The sequence below is a fragment of the Triticum urartu genome, chromosome 7 (genome assembly GCF_003073215.2).
Source record: "Triticum urartu cultivar G1812 chromosome 7, Tu2.1, whole genome shotgun sequence".
In the NCBI taxonomy this organism is placed as follows: Eukaryota; Viridiplantae; Streptophyta; class Magnoliopsida; order Poales; family Poaceae; genus Triticum; species Triticum urartu.
The window spans coordinates 685,399,303-685,417,678 of NC_053028.1; the positions used below are offsets into that span (position 1 = coordinate 685,399,303).

At 44.3% G+C, this 18,376-nt stretch overlaps 2 long non-coding RNA genes across 2 annotated transcripts; both read right to left on the reverse strand.

Annotated features, from left to right (window-relative positions):
- Positions 1 to 8,657: 8,657 nt before the first annotated feature.
- Positions 8,658 to 10,268, reverse strand: LOC125523341. The gene is made up of 3 exons (XR_007290200.1): positions 9,737 to 10,268; positions 9,603 to 9,649; positions 8,658 to 8,925 (listed from the first exon to the last, which is right to left on the reverse strand). It is a non-coding gene; the product is annotated as an uncharacterized LOC125523341 (long non-coding RNA).
- Positions 10,269 to 10,325: 57 nt separating this feature from the next.
- On the reverse strand, positions 10,326 to 11,282 carry LOC125523342. Its single transcript, XR_007290201.1, has 2 exons — positions 11,151 to 11,282; positions 10,326 to 11,060 (listed from the first exon to the last, which is right to left on the reverse strand). It is a non-coding gene; the product is annotated as an uncharacterized LOC125523342 (long non-coding RNA).
- Positions 11,283 to 18,376: the final 7,094 nt, after the last annotated feature.

Genomic DNA, 18,376 nt, shown 5'->3' on the forward strand with positions numbered 1-18,376 from the left:
CAAGCCGCCTGGTGGCCACCGTGGCATCGTGGCTAAACAAGAGGTTGGTGATGGCCTGCGATCGTCCGGGCGGATATGGCGAAGCATCCACGGCGATGTGGACGTGGCTGCAGCCGTGGCCGGATGGAGAAGCCTTAGGTCCTGGTAGATTATCTACTGATGGCATAATCCTCAAGAGCTACAATAGCCAGAAAGATGCCTTGCCGTGGGGAAGCCTCGCTGCTGGAAGTGCCATCAGTGATCTAATTTGAAGAGTCCAACAAGAGGTCAATGGAATTCTCATCTCCAATATGTTTGCATTCTAACATGTCCTTGTTGATTCAGCTGCTACATTGTGTCACAGTTCACTTGTTTTTCACCTTTTTTCGTACTACTATGCACTGGAATGTCCATGTTTGCTAATTTGCAGATTGAATTGTTCTGATAAAGTATGCTAATATATGTCACTTCTTTCTGAAAGGTATCCAGAACTCTTAACTGCATTGCTCCGGTGATAACTTTTTCTTATTGTTGCCATTTTGTGTTCCGGTCAAGATTTTCTTCTTTCACAGACATTAGAAGTCTAGAACTGGGATAAAAATAAATAAAGTTTGGAATAAACTAGAATCTTAATAATCTCCAATATCTGCTCCACATGTGTGGAATCAATCATCCAGATATATATATATATATATATATATATATATATATATATATATATATATATATATATATATATATATACTCGGATTGATGCAGCCATGCCCAATAAGAATCTTCATGTAAATAAATCGAAGGATTCTCTACTGATGAATAGGGAGCTGCACCAGACATCATATGGTCTTTTCATTTTCGTGGTAAGACTGGACTGACCTCAAGACTTAAGTATCTCGGAACCATGCTTTTCCTGCATAGTTTTCAACATGCTATTACATGGTCTATTAAGTGCGTGTGAAGATTCTTGAATTTACCCTGACATTATGGAAACTTTGTGCTGAAACAATTAAATATGTTAATCTATAATGATATCAATGAAGACACGCAATTCAGTTATCAGTACAGTGCAGATGGTCATGTGGCCATTATGGCCTATCTTCAGTATTGTGGTTAACATTGATAGGATTGATGTAATCTTCGAAACGACATGTTCCATTTTCCCTATGTATTTTTTGTTCAGATGCCCTACTACTGTTTTATTGACTGCAGGCAATCTATTTTGTATGGTATGATTTTGTTTGTTGGAGAGATACTAGCTGCTCCTTTTCCACCTGTTAGTAGGTTTTGTAGCAGACTTCTTATTGATATTATAGACGTTCTAAGGTAGACATGGTATTTTTAGTTAGACTGATTTCTTGTATTTTATCCACTGTTATAGGAGTTTGTTACCTTTGTTTTTTGACCGAAAATTAAAATGTGCATGCATTGTCGAAGTTTGTGAAGTAGAATTAATAACCTTATGGTTATTGATCAATATATATATATCTTGGATGTCCCATAGCAACGCAAGGGCATTCAGCTATCCTTGAAAAAAAAGAACTGTCAAACCGATCAAGAACCTACCAGGTCAAGCCTCTCCCTCCGCTGTTTGGCACTGCCTACCCCCTCTCCCCCGAATACCGCAACAGGGAAAGATCCGGTCCATCGAGAGAGACCGATGCTGTCGACCATTGATGTCGCATGGGAGATCTGCGACAGTGGAAACAAGCTCCCCTTCCGTCAACGGCGCCTCGAGGTCACTGACACGGGTGACCCAGCAATTCGCCGCTGCCATCCCGAGCTACTTTGCCAACGTCGTGGGCGTGGGCTACTGGCCTTCCAGGTACTCGACCGCCGGGCTTATCGAATTGGGCCGCCACGGTGCTGCTGGCCGCCGCCGGTCTCACTATAGATGCATCATGTGACGTCGGCCATGCCAGCATCGCCGCCTACGTTTCCCAAATCAGTTACCCGTACGGTCCATGCATACCCGGAGACGTTGGTGCGTTCACACTTCTCATGGATCTTTGTATTAGCCTGATAGTGTTGGGATCTCGAAATTTTGATGTAGGTGAAGAAGGGATTCCTATCTCGAAATTCTGCTGTAGGTGAAGCGCCTCCTGTAGGCCATGGAGATGACCAGGGATGCATTGGGAGGCGGGCGACGTAAAGCGCTGGAAAGGAGTATTGTATTATGTATGGTCCTCCTTCGCTTTTTGGAAGGTTGTATAGTCGTTTTGATACCTAAGATATAATTTCAGGTTCTACATACATATTGGTTTGAGATGTTTTCATTTTTTATAATTTCAGTGAATAATGCAATCTGGATTTGTTTTATCATGCCAATTTGAGGCATTCTGTACGGGCTGGTTGGAGGAATATTATTTTTTGATGCACTACGTGTGAACATGTTGAAGGGGCATGACCATCAACGAGCTTGTGGCAGAAGTTTGAATGTGAGTAGCTCCTATCTTTTGTGTACTTATTTTCAGTTTATCAATCAAAGTGTAGAATGATTACACGTGCAGTTATTTTGGTGTGAGCTTTGACAAGGGATGCCGATTGTTATGTTGAAAGGCTAAAATCTTCCTCGGTAAGTGATGTGCATTATGCATCTGATAAAAAAAAGAGGCTTTAGGGAGTTGATTGTGCCCATGAGAGGTGGTCCTGATATTAGGCTTGCTATAACATATCATATTTAACACGTAATGTTCTTTACCAACCAAATGTTCACGTTTTAGATTATAAAGAATGATGACCTCAAAGACAAAGAGCTCCAAGAACTCGGTTCTGAAACTTTTGGTTAGTCTGAGTAATGAAATGTGACCCTACTGGAAGTTCTACCTCATTTCAGTTCTTCTCTTTTTCATTTAATTATCTGTTTCATTCCAAGCTAATTGTCTTACATACCTATATCTTTCAATACAAGACTACACGAGGACTATGGGATATGGGATATCAAGCTCCTTCAAATAATCTGCACCAGTTCTTCTGGAGAATAATGTATATGCATGGTCTACAATGGAGTTTACAAGATAGATTCACTTACTCAAAGATTCGGCCTAACATTTTCCATAAGGATTATGTATGTTATACCAACTCTCAGTAATCTCTACTACTAATGTCTTAGTTGGTAGTCTCGCCTCACTCCACCTCATCCCACCACTCCTATCTTTCGCCCACCTTTGACATCACCACATCACAGCATGGGCTGGCCCATTAACGTGTATGTGAACGCAACCCTCCCATCGCCTGCCCTCCTCGCGATAATCCCGGCGTCCTCGCGCTGCCGTCCTCTTCTCTCTGATCTCCTCTACCAGCATGCCTTCCTTGCGATCCTCCCGACGTGTCCTCGCGTCGCCGTCCTCTTCTCCCCAAACTCCTCTACCAGGGGGACTCCTCGATGACCCAGGCAGAGCGAACATTGTACACAGGTTTTTTGGCTTTCACCGGTTCGTTCTCTACCCCTCCTCCATGACTCCCTCGCCATCGATTTTTTTCGACGTCTAAATGCAATCCCTTCGTGGGGAAGTATGGTGTGAAGGAGAGAGACCGCGATGGCGAAGGTGAGGTGGGCGTCATCCCGTTTTAAAGGAGAGGGCTCCAGCGAGAAATGTCTCACTACGGCGAAAACCGAGCGGAAGGGGAGGGTCCGACAGAAAAACATAAGGGTGTGTCATGGGGTGGAGTTTTTATGTTGCTACACTAGATCGCGGGAACCTGACGTCGACCTTAAGGTTGGTGTATGAGATAGAAATAAGCTTCAATATCAATAATTTGTCTGATTCATTTATATACAGTATAGCCCGTAGCAACGCACGGGCGTTTTACTAGTTATAGTAAATTACAGGAAAGAAGAATACGACAATAGGCTAGATTTTAAATTCATCATTTGACACTTCGGTGTGACGCACATTTGTCGTGTTTACTCCCTTGCATTTACAACTATATCTTCTTATCGTGATAAAATTAATCTGCTACTCGCGTGGTGGCGACTAGACTAGAATCGACACCTAGAAAATGGATGAACAAATAGGGCGTGGCTAATAATCAGTCGACTGGAAAACTGGTTTTGGATCAGTCTATCATTTTGGACCGTTGGATGCAGAATCAACAGCGAGATCGTCTTTTTCAACCTCCGGCTCGCCTTCCTCCTCTAACCATCTTGCGTACCACCGGCCGATTCATCGGCTTCCACCCCGCCCCACCATCGTGCTACTCCCTCCCCTCTGGCATGGAGCTCGAGCGCTCGTCGTGGCCACGCAAGAAAATGGAGCTCCATGCACGGCGATCACGCAGTCCCTCTGGCTCCTCGAAGTCCCCTGCTCGCTGACTCACGCGCGCGACCGGTGTTGTGCGGGGGCGACTAAGGTACACGAGCGCGGGATGCGGGAATGGGCCGGCGACGCAACCACGGCGGCGCGTGCTGTGCCTGTGCTAGCCGCGGCAACGGCGCGAGGAGCGAACTACTATTTGTTCGTCTGCAGTGCAGGACACCCAAAGAGGAGCGAACGCAAGCACTGCTCCCTGCATGCAAACCTCGAAACAGCAAAACCGCGAGGAGCAGAATCTGGTTTACTATACTACTCCCTCCCTCTCAAAATAAATGTCCATAAATCCGAGACACTTATTTTCGTATGGAGGGAGTATTTTGCTCGGGAAATACTCTCTTATTTACCTAGTTAGTTGCTCGGGCTTAAGTGGGTCTGATCTTTTTTCTTTTATCAGTTACAAGTCTATCATTGACATTCAATTGAGTTCATGATCCATTTTTTGTCATAGTTACAAATTCATCCTCGAGGTCTCGTCAAATTTTGGCCACACTTGCAACTCCATCATTGGTACATAATCTAGTCTGTCCATATTTTGTCTCGGTTAGAAGTCCACCATTAGCACGCAATTGAAGCCTGACCCATTTTTCCAGTCCCATTTGAAGTACATGCTCAACACGTAACCGAGGCCTGATCCTTTTTTCTTAGTTGCAAATTCATTCTCGACATGCAACTAGATGCACTTCTTTTTTTCCCAGTTGCAAATCCACCCTCTGTATGTAACTGGGCCCGGCCAATTTTTTGTTTCAGTTGTAAGTCCATCCTCGACACGCAACTTGGGGTGCCCCTTTTTGTCCCTAACTCCACCCCAACGTGCAACTTGGGGAGACGCTTTTTGTGCCCTAATTGCAAGTCCACGCTCGACACGCAACTGCGGCCCACCCATTTTCTGTCTTAGTTGCAAGTCCAACTACACCATTGACATGCAATTTGGTGTCTCTGCGTGTGTGCGTTGGGGGGGGGGTTGTCCCCGTTGCAAGTCCACCCTTGATATGTAACTGGTGGTATGGCCAATTTTTGTCATAGTTGTAAATCCACCCTCGACACACAACCGGGGAGGAGGGCCCGACCCCGTTTTGTCCCACTTGCAACTCCATCCTCGATACACAACTTGGGGCTTGGCTCATTTTCGTCCCTATTACAAGTCCATCCTCAACACATAATTGGGTCCGATCCCTTTTTATCCCAGTTGCGAGTTCACCAGCAACACACAACTGCATGCGCATAACGACACTGCAGTTAGGGACGTGAGGAGGATTGTCGGTCGGTTGCATGTTCACATTAAAAACAATCATGTTTTCCCCTCTTTTTAATTTTCATATTTTATAACAAGTCATGAACGTCCTCTTAAAATTATGAACTTTTATCATGATTTTTTAGATCCATTAAATTATTTGAAAGATAATACAGTTTTTACAAATTCATGGGTAATTTTTAGTAGTTTAACATATTTTTTGTATTCGCCAATCTTTTTGAATTCGTGATCATTTTTTCAAATTTGGTAATTTCTTTCTATTTTTGCTAACTTTTTTTCCAAATCGGGCAACACGAGCGAGAGAGTTGATGCTCTGTTTCATCTCAAGTAAATAGGGTATGGGCTTCGGTGCTACCAGCCTGTCAATGCGGGGTACTTGAATGTTTTTTCTTCCTTTTCAACAACAAAGCCCAACCAATAACATAAACAACCACAGCTAAAAAAGGACAGGCCCAACTTAAAAAAAAAGGACAGGCCCAGGTTATGTGACATAGACACATGGAAAATCTTATTGTATTGTTTCCTTTTTGATCTTTACCACTGCAAGTAAAAAGAGCTCTTGATGGAGGGAGTAGTAACTAAAAACCTAAAATCTAAAAAGTGGCCGGCCACCAACTAACAGAGTCGGGCGGACGACTCGTGGCCGTTCGATCGCGCCCAGATCCGCCAGGTGCCACCTGGTCTGGATTGGTCGCGTACCACGGTCGTGGGCGGTTTGTCCACATCCGGACATGGGGGGCCCACCTGTAAGCAGTAGAGGAGGAGAGTAGTGGGGGTCGTGGGCGGCGGTTTCAAAATCTGTGCCTGAAATCCCTCGCCCGCAGCGTGCTCTCTTCCCCATTCCGTCTTCGTCTTCCTCCTCGCCATCCACTCCACCGAACGGGGCGTCGCGACGGAGTGCTCGGATTGGCGGCGGCTTGCGGGTGGTTCTCCTCGTGGGGGAATCGCCGGTGCTCCTCGCTGTCGGAGGTATGCTCGCCCTCCACTTCTACATGCTTCTCCTCCCTCTCTCTATCTTGCGGAGCGCGGATGGTTCCGAAATGCGAGGGGAATGCTCTCTAGGGTTCGGGAACGGCGCGAACTACCCCCGCTTATCCTCGATTTCCTGGTTACGTTGAGTTCCCTTCTCCTATCTCGTAGCACGCGCCCAAGGTGGTTGGGATCTGCAAGGTGGCCTGAAATCCCTCGCCGCAGCGAGCTCTCTCCCCATTCCGTATTCGTCTTCCTCCTCGCCATTCTCTCCACCGAACGGGGCGTCGCGGCGGAGTGCTCAGTTTGGCGGCGGCTTGCGGGTGGTTCTCCTCGCGGGGGAATCACTAGAGGTGTAGTTCACGGCACGGGGTGGCTCGCCAAGGTCAACGTGTAGTTGGCCAGGGTACGCGGTAGTCGTTAGGTAGAAGGGATGCATGTCCACGGCGCCCGCTGCGCGATTTTAGGGCGATTTGGCTGTTTAGTTCATGTTCCGTTCAATTTTGCAGAGATTTGAGATCTGTTCATGATTCTTAGTCATTCTGCAAGTTGTATTAGATGTGTGCAATGTTTGTGTGCAATGCATTGGCTGATTTTGTAGTTGGTGTTCAGAGATTCAAGTGGTTAGTTGCACAAAATTCTCCTCAGTTGGTTGCGTCCATATAGTACTTGGCTGTCCATATGCTCTGAAGTTGCAGCAGTTGTTTTGGTCAGTTGGCTCACTGTTTTTGTACTAGGTGGTTGTCTATACGGTGTTCAGTTGCACAAGTTGCCTGCTCAGTTGGATGCATCACTTTTACTAGTTGGCTGTTCATATGTTATACACTTGTGCCAGTTGCTGTACTTAGTTGGTTTTGCTGTTTCCCCCTCTGCTGTGTGCAACTAGGGACTCTTGTTTGTGCAATTTTAGCACCAATGCTTGCCAGTTTTCCAATATAGTCTACCCAATCCACCAGCCTTGTGGTGGCTGTGGTGGTTTATGTGTTATTCTCCTACTTTGTGCAACTAGGACCCCTTGATTTGTGCAAATTAGTACCAATGCTTGCCAATTTTCCATTTTAATTTTTCTCAATGTGCAAATCTTTTGTTGTGGATGTGGTTGTTTTCATGTGTCTCCCCTCATGTGCAACCAGGGACGCTTTTTCAGAATAAGTTATCTTACTGAGCTTGTTGCCTTTAGTTAACTTTTTTCTGCCTAGGTATTACTTGTCACAGTTGGCAAGTAATACCTAGGCAGAAAATAGTTAGTTGGCTTATTTGATGTCCAGTTTGCACAAGGTTTACTGGCCAGTTGGCTGCATCATTATAGTAGTTGGTTGTCCACATCTTCTAACTATGTTTTTTTGTTGTATTTCCTGCCGCAGGGAAAAAATGGTTATAATAGGAGGAGATGCATATGGCAATAAAGGAGATGTATTTTTTTTTCATTTTTTTTGTTTTTGAGTTGTTTTCAACTTATGCATGTATGCTAATGTCTTTTTTCATGTTTTCTTTTGGTTGCTTAATCAGCGTTCTGGAAGTCAGCCGCCACTACTAGATATCCCAATATAGCCGAGGGTTGAATCCCCGTTAGATATTGAAGTTCACCCTTAGCTAATACTGTAGCGACGGTAGACCGTCGGCAATCTCCCGTCGGTGATGCTTGGTCGGCCATTACTATCATAGCTGACGGTACTCTCGGTTATCAATTTCGCCAACGGTGCGAAGCCGACGGTGACTTGTCGGCCATGTCTTGGTCAAGAGCCGCCTCACCATTACTCGTCGACACTTATAGCCGACCGTTCACCGTCATTTATGCATTTCCTAACGGCTTTTCTCTCCCATCGGCTTTGACAATGCCCGATAGTCCATCTGCCCCCGTCGGATATAGTTATAGTTGAGAGGGTGCCTATCACCATCGGAATTAATAATGGGTTACCGTGTGCATAGGCCGTCATACATTGTTATAGCCATGTGATCAACCAAGACCGTCAATTAGTATAATTACTAATAGTTTGATAATCACCGATTATCTAATTTAGTCATGCTTGACTTACAAGTACATATTACAAAACTTGCATTTCAAAATTATTTCACAAGGTGCAAATCTCACAATCACAAGATTGCTTCAGAATTGCTTGCATTCAACCTACATGACAAAAGATGAATTATATTTTGCACAATCTCGTAATATATCACAAGCACAACAAGAGTTGCGTCCAAATCACATTTAACATCAATGATCCTTAAAAATATATGAAATAGTAACTAGAACAGAATGTTCTTAACATTTTTCTAAAGATTAATGGTCCAAAAACATCAAACACCATCAACATCTTGGCTTGAGAACTTCACTCGGTTGTGTCACTCATATTATGCTGATCACCATAGATATTTCTCCCACCATTCTGGTTACCTCCAGCATTGTGTCACTCTCTACAAGTAATCGAACTAGCTGTGAGATACATGAAAACAGGGATCACAAGGTACGACCAATGCAAATAATCAGAAGGTGATGGCAACACAAGTCAGACAAGTATGCAAATGAAAATATATCATTGTAATAATGACAACAAATAGAATAACGGCTGCCACTCAACTTTGATTTTGACAGAGATTTTCACACAGCCCAGAAGTTAGGAATACACCACAACACCAGCAGATTATAATATGAACGAGATGCACTTAAGTATTTAACAAGTGCAACTTCTCGAGGCAAAATAGGACATAGATGTCTTTAATTATATCAGATGTCTTGGAATCTGATATGAAACTGGGACAGGTAAAAATTACAAATGAAATTTGCGACATGGAAAGAAGAAAGTACAGTGATCTTTTTATATATATAATGACCGGACATTATTTCAGGGGACGCATGAAACTAAAAAGAGATAACATTGCTTATTTAAATGTGGATGTTCTCTTTTTGTTCTGAACCGCTGGTTTTACTTAGCAAACAATCTGCACTACACAGAGAAGAATGCTAAGGCATAAAAAGTGGCAACATATCTTAAGGAAACAAGAATCCTAAACAAATAACACACTGTTTAGTTACCACAATTAAGTAAATCTATTTAGAAAAGGGAATGCCAAGAAAAGCAAATGATGCATACGTGTGCACGTAATGATATCACATTTTGTAAGCCATCTTTTCTGGTCACTGGAACAAAAATAAAGTAATTGTCGTGTCATCGCCAGTTGTATGTTCTTTCACAAAAAAACAAACAAACAAGTGTATGCCTCCCACCCTTCGCATCTCTTCGATCCTTGTGCTTTGTAATTTACCTCAGCAGCCAGAGGCTTGTCCTGACACAATATTGAACATATAAGAGCACACTGTTTCATGTTATTCTTAAGGAGTACTAAATAAATGTGTAACGACTAAATTGAACGCTATTCACGCAAAACAGCAGTGACAATCTCATGGTACTAGTCTTAAAGGTGTGTCTTAATGCATGTCTGAAGTCAATTGCTTGATGATTTCAGTCATGGTTTTCATTGTTTGGACCATGACGTTGTGCAGTAGTAGAAAGGACCAAGACAATGGTATGTTTCATAACACCAAGACATCAAGCCGCATATTGAAAGGCTCAACATGGCGAATAAAATCCACAAATCCAAAGACAAAATTAAAGCAAACACCAAGCACTGCACTTATGATGTCCTTCACTGGGCATGCAGGAGTCGTGAACCGTAGATAGATCAATAACCTGAAGAATAGTTAAGTGGCACAACCATCAGTTAATCTCAGGCAATGACACCCTTACCTGTATGAATACTAATAATCTAGTAATTATTGTAAGGTTACAAGACAAATTGGAAAAGCTACTTTCTTCACAACTTTCTTAGTTCCACAAGGAATTGGAACATTTCCTCTTTGCATAAAGTATGAATTTTGGAATCATGGAACAGAAATCGATGCTTCATAGTCGAGATAACCAAAATGGATAATCTATAACAGGCAACGCAAGATTGCTTCAACACATCTACATTAGTTCTGCTGAAAAAAGAATAATCAAATAAACCATTATCAAGAAATTAGTGGAAGATGCAACCATTTTCTCACGAATTAATGCATCATGACATTGACACTTTAAAATGATCTCCTACTACATCTGGTAATATTGTAGACCAAGTGTATCTCTTAGAAATTCACAAACTTGCATATACACGGAAGTATATTAGAGAGAACACACCCGTGATCTTGATGATATAGATATAGTACGATTGAGGGGATGCTTCAAACCTAAACTCTCCCACGATTCTGCAATGCAGTGCTCAAGACAGTATTCAAAATAGCAGATTTGTTTACTAAATTGGCAAGAGAAGTTATAGCTGATATACATCTACCTGTATCAAACGTGGATGGTATCAACTCCCTGCATTAAATGTCAAGCAATTTAGTCCACCTGTTGTTGCTGTACATTGCAAAAGCAGGGGGGGCGTTAAGCAGAGTGAGGGCGGCCAAGGTGGGGAATTGTGTCTGGCGCCGCTCTGCTGCAGCGACACAGAGTGCGTCTGTCAGCACCAGCGAGGTGTCGAGCAGGGGACGGAGCCGCCGCCGTGTCTATCTGCTAAAGGAAAATGAATGGGTCGTACATTCCTCATCAGCCTCCTGTGAGATCCTTGCAGCGTATGAGGCGCAGAGTCTCGACCTATACCTCCACGTTGTCGTAGTCGGAGATCTTGTTGATGTGAGACAATGTCCACCGCTGATTGGACCAACGGTCCGAGAGCTTGGCGGTGAAGAACCCACTCCGCGCAACGAGTATATTGCGGTGCACGCAGATTGTTGGAATTAACCACGTTGTCCAGTCCGGCTCGGACTTGAACCGTCACTACGTAGCCGTGTAGGTATAGGATTAGTAGTAACTTTTGGTTAGCTACTATATATACGTACAGGTACCCCTGTAATCTGGAACTTAGATCATCAAAGCAATAAGATCAACAGGACCGACAAGGCCCTGTTTAGCCATCAACTTGTGTGTTCCGCGTCCTCGTGTGTATCGTGTGTTCCGGCGTCGGCGAAACTGATTTGCTAGTTTGACTAAGCGTGAGGCTGTGCAAAGCTAGCTAGACGTGTGTGCCTGCTTGCTGTGTACGTGCATATCTTCAGGGAAAAGCCAGCTTGTGTGCACGTGTACGTCGGAAAGTACTCGACGTACGGGATCTGTGCCAACACAGATCGTGAGGGAGAGGGCATCCATGGAGCTGAGAGTGAGACGCACGTTGGAGGAGTCGAGGATAGAGGGTAGTGGCGGCGCTCGGAGGCGGGATTCAGAGACTTGAATCAGGGTAGGTGGTGCAGGGATCTAGAAGAGGTGGTTCTAGAGCGGCTGGAGCAGAGAGCAGGAAGGCAACGAAGATAGGCGAGAGGAGCCGCAGTGCTGTCTCGAGGGGACGGCAGTTCGAGGCGGAGGCGGAGGCGGATCTGGGAGAGCTGGTGCCGCCGGGCCGGCCGGGAGGGTTGAGGCGGAGTTTTTTTTCTTCCTTTCATACGAGAGGACGAGGTGGTGGGGAGTGACCGGACAAGGCGCAGGGTGCGGTTGGCCAAAAGGAAGAACCCGCGGGGCTCCTAAATTTTATTTTTATTTTTCGCGGGAAAATCTGGAATGCCCGCGCGCTTTGCTAACATTTCGACTTCCGCTTGGCGAACTCTTTTTTCTAGGGAAAAAAGTTCAAAACATTAATATGGATGAGTTATCCACTTTTTTTTCCTTTGTGCGAAATTAGTAGAAAAAGAAAATAATGCAACCCGGTGAGAAACATACCTCTTTTAAGGCTTATTTTTTCTTCTCTGGGAAAACTTCGGATCTATTCATTTCCAATCATGACAGTATAACGACCACCAAACATAATAAAAACAACACCTAAATTTATAGACCACCTAACAATGACTACGGGCACTGAAGCGAGCTGAAGACGCGCCGCCATCATCACCCCTCTCTCTCTGAAGCCAGGCAAGACTTGTTTGGAAAGTCGTTGTGCTAATACCCCAGAGGACAAACGCACCACAACACCAACCGCCAACATTGAAGAGCAGTGTTGATCGTAAGGATCCAACCTGAAGACACATGAACGTATACAAACTACGACCAGATCCGAGCTAATCCACCAAGGACAGTTCCGCCAAAGACATACTTCCACACGCCCACCGACGATGCTAGATGCACAATCGGAACGGGGGGCTAGGCGGGGAGACCCTTATTCAATCTTCAGAGAGCCATCACCGTCTCGTCTTTCTGAGTATAGGACACAAATCTTAACAAAACTCAAAGAAACATATAAAAAAACATCCCGCCAGCAAGTGTCGGGATCCATCATGTCGCCATGGCCTCAAGGCCACCGGAGACGAGGTGGACCAACGGCGGCATCGGCGGAAGGCAGAGAAACTCTAGATTTGTTTGGGGAGGAGGGGACTGCGTGAAGGACGCCACCGAACATGGAGTATAATCGTTGTGAAAGTGGAACGGATCTTGGACTTCCACTATTGTGGATATGAAATTCTCACTTTTTAATGCTTATTCTATACATATATTTTCTTTAATTCCCATACTAATTCAAAACATTAATATTAAAAATACATTAATTACCCCTATTAAATTCCATTAGTGCATTAAGAATATATTCTTGTTCTACGAGCACCATTAATCTGGGTCAAGGTTGACTAGCTTTCATCATCAACTTGGTCAATATCTAGTCTTACAACCTAGTCGTGTAATGAGAGCGACCACAAATCATCATAGTTTCACACACATCTAGGGTTTCTCTCTCCCTCTCCTATCCCTTGGCGGCTAAGGAGATTCCACCGACGATACGCTTTGAAGCAGCTGGCCAGCAACCACAGTACCACGAGCATCCGTGAGCCACCAGCCACTCCTCGGATACGACGGCAACACACTCCTCTTCGTCGAGATGCCATGTGTCACCACAACGGCAACACACTCTGACGCCATGTACCACATGGTGACAATGAAACCTAAACATAAACATTGTGTATACAAGACTTCAATGAGCGTATCTTTCACTTCTCTGCTGGTCACAGAAAACAAGGGCTCGGGCTAGGGACGACGACTTCTCAACTCTCAATGGGCTCTACCTAATGATACTTTGTGAGTGCATATTTTCAAGCATGTCATTTTGAAAACCATCATATTTGTATTGTTTCAAATATGATGGTGAAATTTAATACTCTCAATGGGCTTTATTTAGTAGTGTTAACCATCCAGTTAATGAAAAATAGTAATGCACTTATAGTAGCAATGGTAGAACCTAATTATCGGAAATTTACTTGTACATAAATTATCTGCAATATAACCATCGGTCATTCCACATGTCTATTGTTGTCGTCTACTGAAACATATAACCGAGGGTGAAAATACACTGTCGGTTATTAGTATCACCCGTCGGCCATTTCTCCTCATAGCCGAGAGTTTTGATTCGACCTTCGGCTATTAAATTTCACTGTCGGGTATCACATGTAATCCCTGAGGGTATAGCCATTACCGTCGAATATTACAATGAACCGTCGGTCATTATGTTGGATATCCGAGGGTTGGATATTCCCCATCGAGAAATATAGTGCACCGTCGGTTATTAGTAGCCATATATGTGAGTTGACAAAAAACCGTCGGCCACTACCACCACCGTCGGTTATTATAGTAAAGGCCGACAACCCATCGGCTATTATATTTCACCGTCGGAAATATGGGGATTTCTAGTAGTGCGCTTCGCCGGAACTCGAAGCGTCCTGCTAATCGCCAGCCACGACCTGCGCGGAGTGTTGAGCAGGGAGAGGATGTTGAGGTAAGTGGCATGCTGATGACACAGGTCCAATTTTTTTGGTTTTGTTTGGGTCATATAACATTTTTTTCCCATGCTCATGTTTTTTATTTTTTTTCTTAGGATGCTGATCAGTTCCGTGTTGTAAAGCGGACTAGACGTGCAACACTTGGTAAGGGAGCTGAGTCATCTTCTAGGGTAAGTAAAATGTCGAATATAAGTGTTTTTCTCACTTTTTTAGATAGTGATGAAATTATGCAGCAGTTTGCACCGCTATTTTTGTTTTTAGTTTGTTAATAACAACCTTTTGTAGTTGACATCTCTAGTCATATTTGATTTAAATACAGTTGGCATTAGTTGGCATCTTGTAGTTGACTAGTTGGCATCTTTCATAGTTGACATCAATGGTCATTTTTTTGTGCAGGCAGCAGTTGCTGGAGAAGCTGTCGCATCTTTCGCAGCAGATGCTGATGTATGTGGGTTTTTTGTGTGTGTTTATGATCTATTTGAATAGTTCTTTGCAAACCTTTTTTTTAGTTGCTGTTTTTCTTGTTTGTAATATCATTTCTTATTGTTGCACATCCACTAGAACTTTTTGTAGCTGCCAGGTCTCGTACTTTTTTTTTAATTTTTTTTGAAGGTTGCACACTGGCAGTCTTGCAGTTGTCCTCATGAGCTTTATTAGTTGCACAAATACATCATATTAGTTGGCATGATCCATTTTATGAATATATAGCTCATTCTAATATTGATCCAAATGATGATTGCTAGTTTTTTTTTCATTCTTGCTTTTTCTCTTGTGTTTAATGTTTCTGTAATGTTTTCATTTTCTCATCAACAGGCCAGCGGTGAAGGAGTTGAGGTGGCTGCAGGGGAAGATGTGGAGCGTGAAGGAAATATGCCCTAGAGGCAATAATAATGTTATTATTTTATTTCCTTATATCATGATAAATGTTTATTATTCATGCTAGAATTGTATTATCCGGAAACATAATACTTGTGTGAATACATAGACAAACTAAACGTCACTAGTATGCCTCTACTTGACTAGCTCGTTAATCAAAGATGGTTATGTTTCCTAACCATAGACATGTGTTGTCATTTGATTAACGGGATCACATTATTAGGAGAATGATGTGATTGACATGACCCATTCCATTTGCTTAGCACCCGATCGTTTAGTATGTTGCTATTGCTTTCTTCATGACTTATACATGTTCCTATGACTATGAGATTATGCAACTCCCGTTTGCCGGAGGAACACTTTGTGTGCTACCAAACGTCACAACGTAACTGGGTGATTATAAAGGAGCTCTACAGGTGTCTCCAAAGGTACATGTTGGGCTAGCGTATTTCGAGATTAGGATTTGTCACTCCGATTGTCGAAGAGGTATCTCTGGGCCCTCTCGGTAATGCACATCACATAAGCCTTGCAAGCATTACAACTAATGAGTTAGTTGCGAGATGATGTATTACGGAAAACGAGTAAAGAGACTTGCCGGTAACGAGATTGAACTAGGTTATTCGTTGTGGATATGTAATCCAACACACACGGTATTGTTCATATCGAAGCATTTGTGGAAAGGCGTAGCTCTCATATCGGGTTCTATATGTCTCACACCCTCATTCATTCATTCTATATAGAACTTTTGGTTCGCGGCTGAGGAGCAATCATGAGATGTGTGGGCAATGCTCCCTTCACCACTTCATTGCCTTTGGCTTGTGCTTGGGGTCAGGATTAAGCGTGGTCTTCGGTATTCTGGCACTGGATTTACATCGATCAAGAAGTGATTGGGTCGACACGGCTTTATTGGCATCACGCATATTGTTATTATTTCGCATTGGATCAACAGACCTGCCCCTCAGTCTGTTCTCTGGCAACAGGAGTGGCGGTTTGAGCCGACGAGAGATAGACCCTTTCGTGTGATCAACGCTCTTATTGGCTTCCATCTTATATCAATTGTTCCCGGAGAAAGAGATGTGTTGTGCAACTTCACCGTATGCAAGGGCATTCCCTTCGGTGACACGCTTTACAACGTAATTGGATTCACAGTTTATATTCACAATTTTATTCTGTAATGTTCTTTTGCAATCTGGGAGATACTGCTGGAGGTACACGTTGTTCTCGGAAGTAGGCTCTTCTGGCCGTAGGTCCCGCTGTTTCTTACGAGTGTGTGTATTTCAGCAGATCTCGTACAATCATTACCTGTTGTAGTCTATTTGGATAATTTCGGTCGGGGTTATCGGATACATAAAGATTGGGATATATGGGACGACTATATTCCGGGACACCGCGAAGGTTGGATCTTTCACGGGATGACTCTTTTCAAGAGAAGTACTTTGGTGTTATCTATCTCACACTTGGGTACGAGAGATTGTAACGCAACGATATCAGTTTTACCTTTTTTTCTCTTCCCTGCTTCGTTGTTGCCTCCGCTCCGGTGCCATTCCTAGATCTCGGGAACGAGCATCCGGTCTCGCATAGTGGGGTGGAAGAGGGATAGAGTATATTGTAAATCACCGGCCACGAGAAACGCTGGGGTATAGTGCCGGAGGAGGTAGGACGTCAAGGGGCAGCCCTTGGCGGTTATGGGCCTGCCGGCTAGTTGTCTCCCTGTCTTGTCCATCCTTGCTTCGCTGCGTGTAATCATATCCTGCCTAGGTCGATATGCATCGACTGTGCTTTGCATTTGCAAGTACGGTCTGCGTTGCGTGCTCCCTTTCCTCCCTCACTCGCTACTCCAGCCGTTCCTACCGCATCCTCCTTAGGTTTATGCGCATTCCGTCTGCTCCTTGATCACTTATGCCATTCTTATCCGGAGGAGCGCTCAGCTTACGCTTCCATTTCCGGTGTCCCTTTCTACGCGGCTCCTTTTGTGTTCCTGTGATAGTGTGGGGGTAAACATTTTTCGGACGGGGCATGGACCCCGGGACCGACTTCGCGTCTCATACGGCCCTTTGGTCTCACCCTACACTATACTTAGAAGGGCCAACCCCCAGACCACACAAAGGCTTGATCCACACTGATCGTCTGTCTTATAGTTTAGTCTGGTCGGTGTTCGCGATTATCTCTGGAACCTCCTCGTCCAACTCCTGGATTATACTCCCTTCACCAACCCTGGAAATAATTAAGTAGGGCTCTCCTGATGGGCGAAAGCCCTGCGACGGTAAGAGCGTTTATCAGACAAGAGCCCAGGTCACCATCCTTCAATTTGGGCGGTGCTTAGGCGAAGCCCTGCGACGGTAGAACATCAAGATCGTCACCACGCCGTCGTGCTGACGGAACTCTTCCCCGACACTTTGCTGGATCGGAGTCCGGGGATCATCATCGAGCTGAACGTGTGCTAAAACTCGGAGGTGCCGTAGTTTCGGTGCTTGATCGGTCGGGCCGTGAAGACGTACGACTACATCAACCGCGTTGTGCTAACGCTTCCGCTGTCGGTCTACAAGGGTACGTAGATCACACTCTCCCCTCTTGTTGCTATGCATCACCATGATCTTGCGTGTGCGTAGGAATTTTTTTGAAATTACTACGTTCCCCAACAGTGGCATCCGAGCCTAGGTTTTATGTGTTGATGTTATATGCACGAGTAGAACACAAGTGAGTTGTGGGCGATATAAGTCATACTGCTTATCAGCATGTCATACTTTGGTTCGAAGGTATTGTTGGACGAAGCGGCTCGGACCGACATTACGCGTACGCTTACGCGAGACCGGTTCTCCCGACGTGCTTTGCACAAAGGTGGCTAGCGGGTGTCAGTTTCTCCAACTTTAGTTGAACCGAGTGTGGCTACGCCCGGTCCTTGCGAAGGTTAAAATAGCACCAACTTGACAAACTATCATTGTGGTTTTGATGCGTAGGTAAGATTGGTTCTTGCTTAAGCCCGTAGCAGCCACGTAAAACTTGCAACAACAAAGTAGAGGACATCTAACTTGTTTTTGCAGGGCATGTTGTGATGTGATATTGTGATATGGTCAGGACATGATGCTAAATTTTATTGTATGAGATGATCATGTTTTGTAACCAAGTTATCGGCAACTGGCAGGAGCCATATGGTTGTTGCTTTATTGTATGCAATGCAATTGCGCTGTAATGCTTTACTTT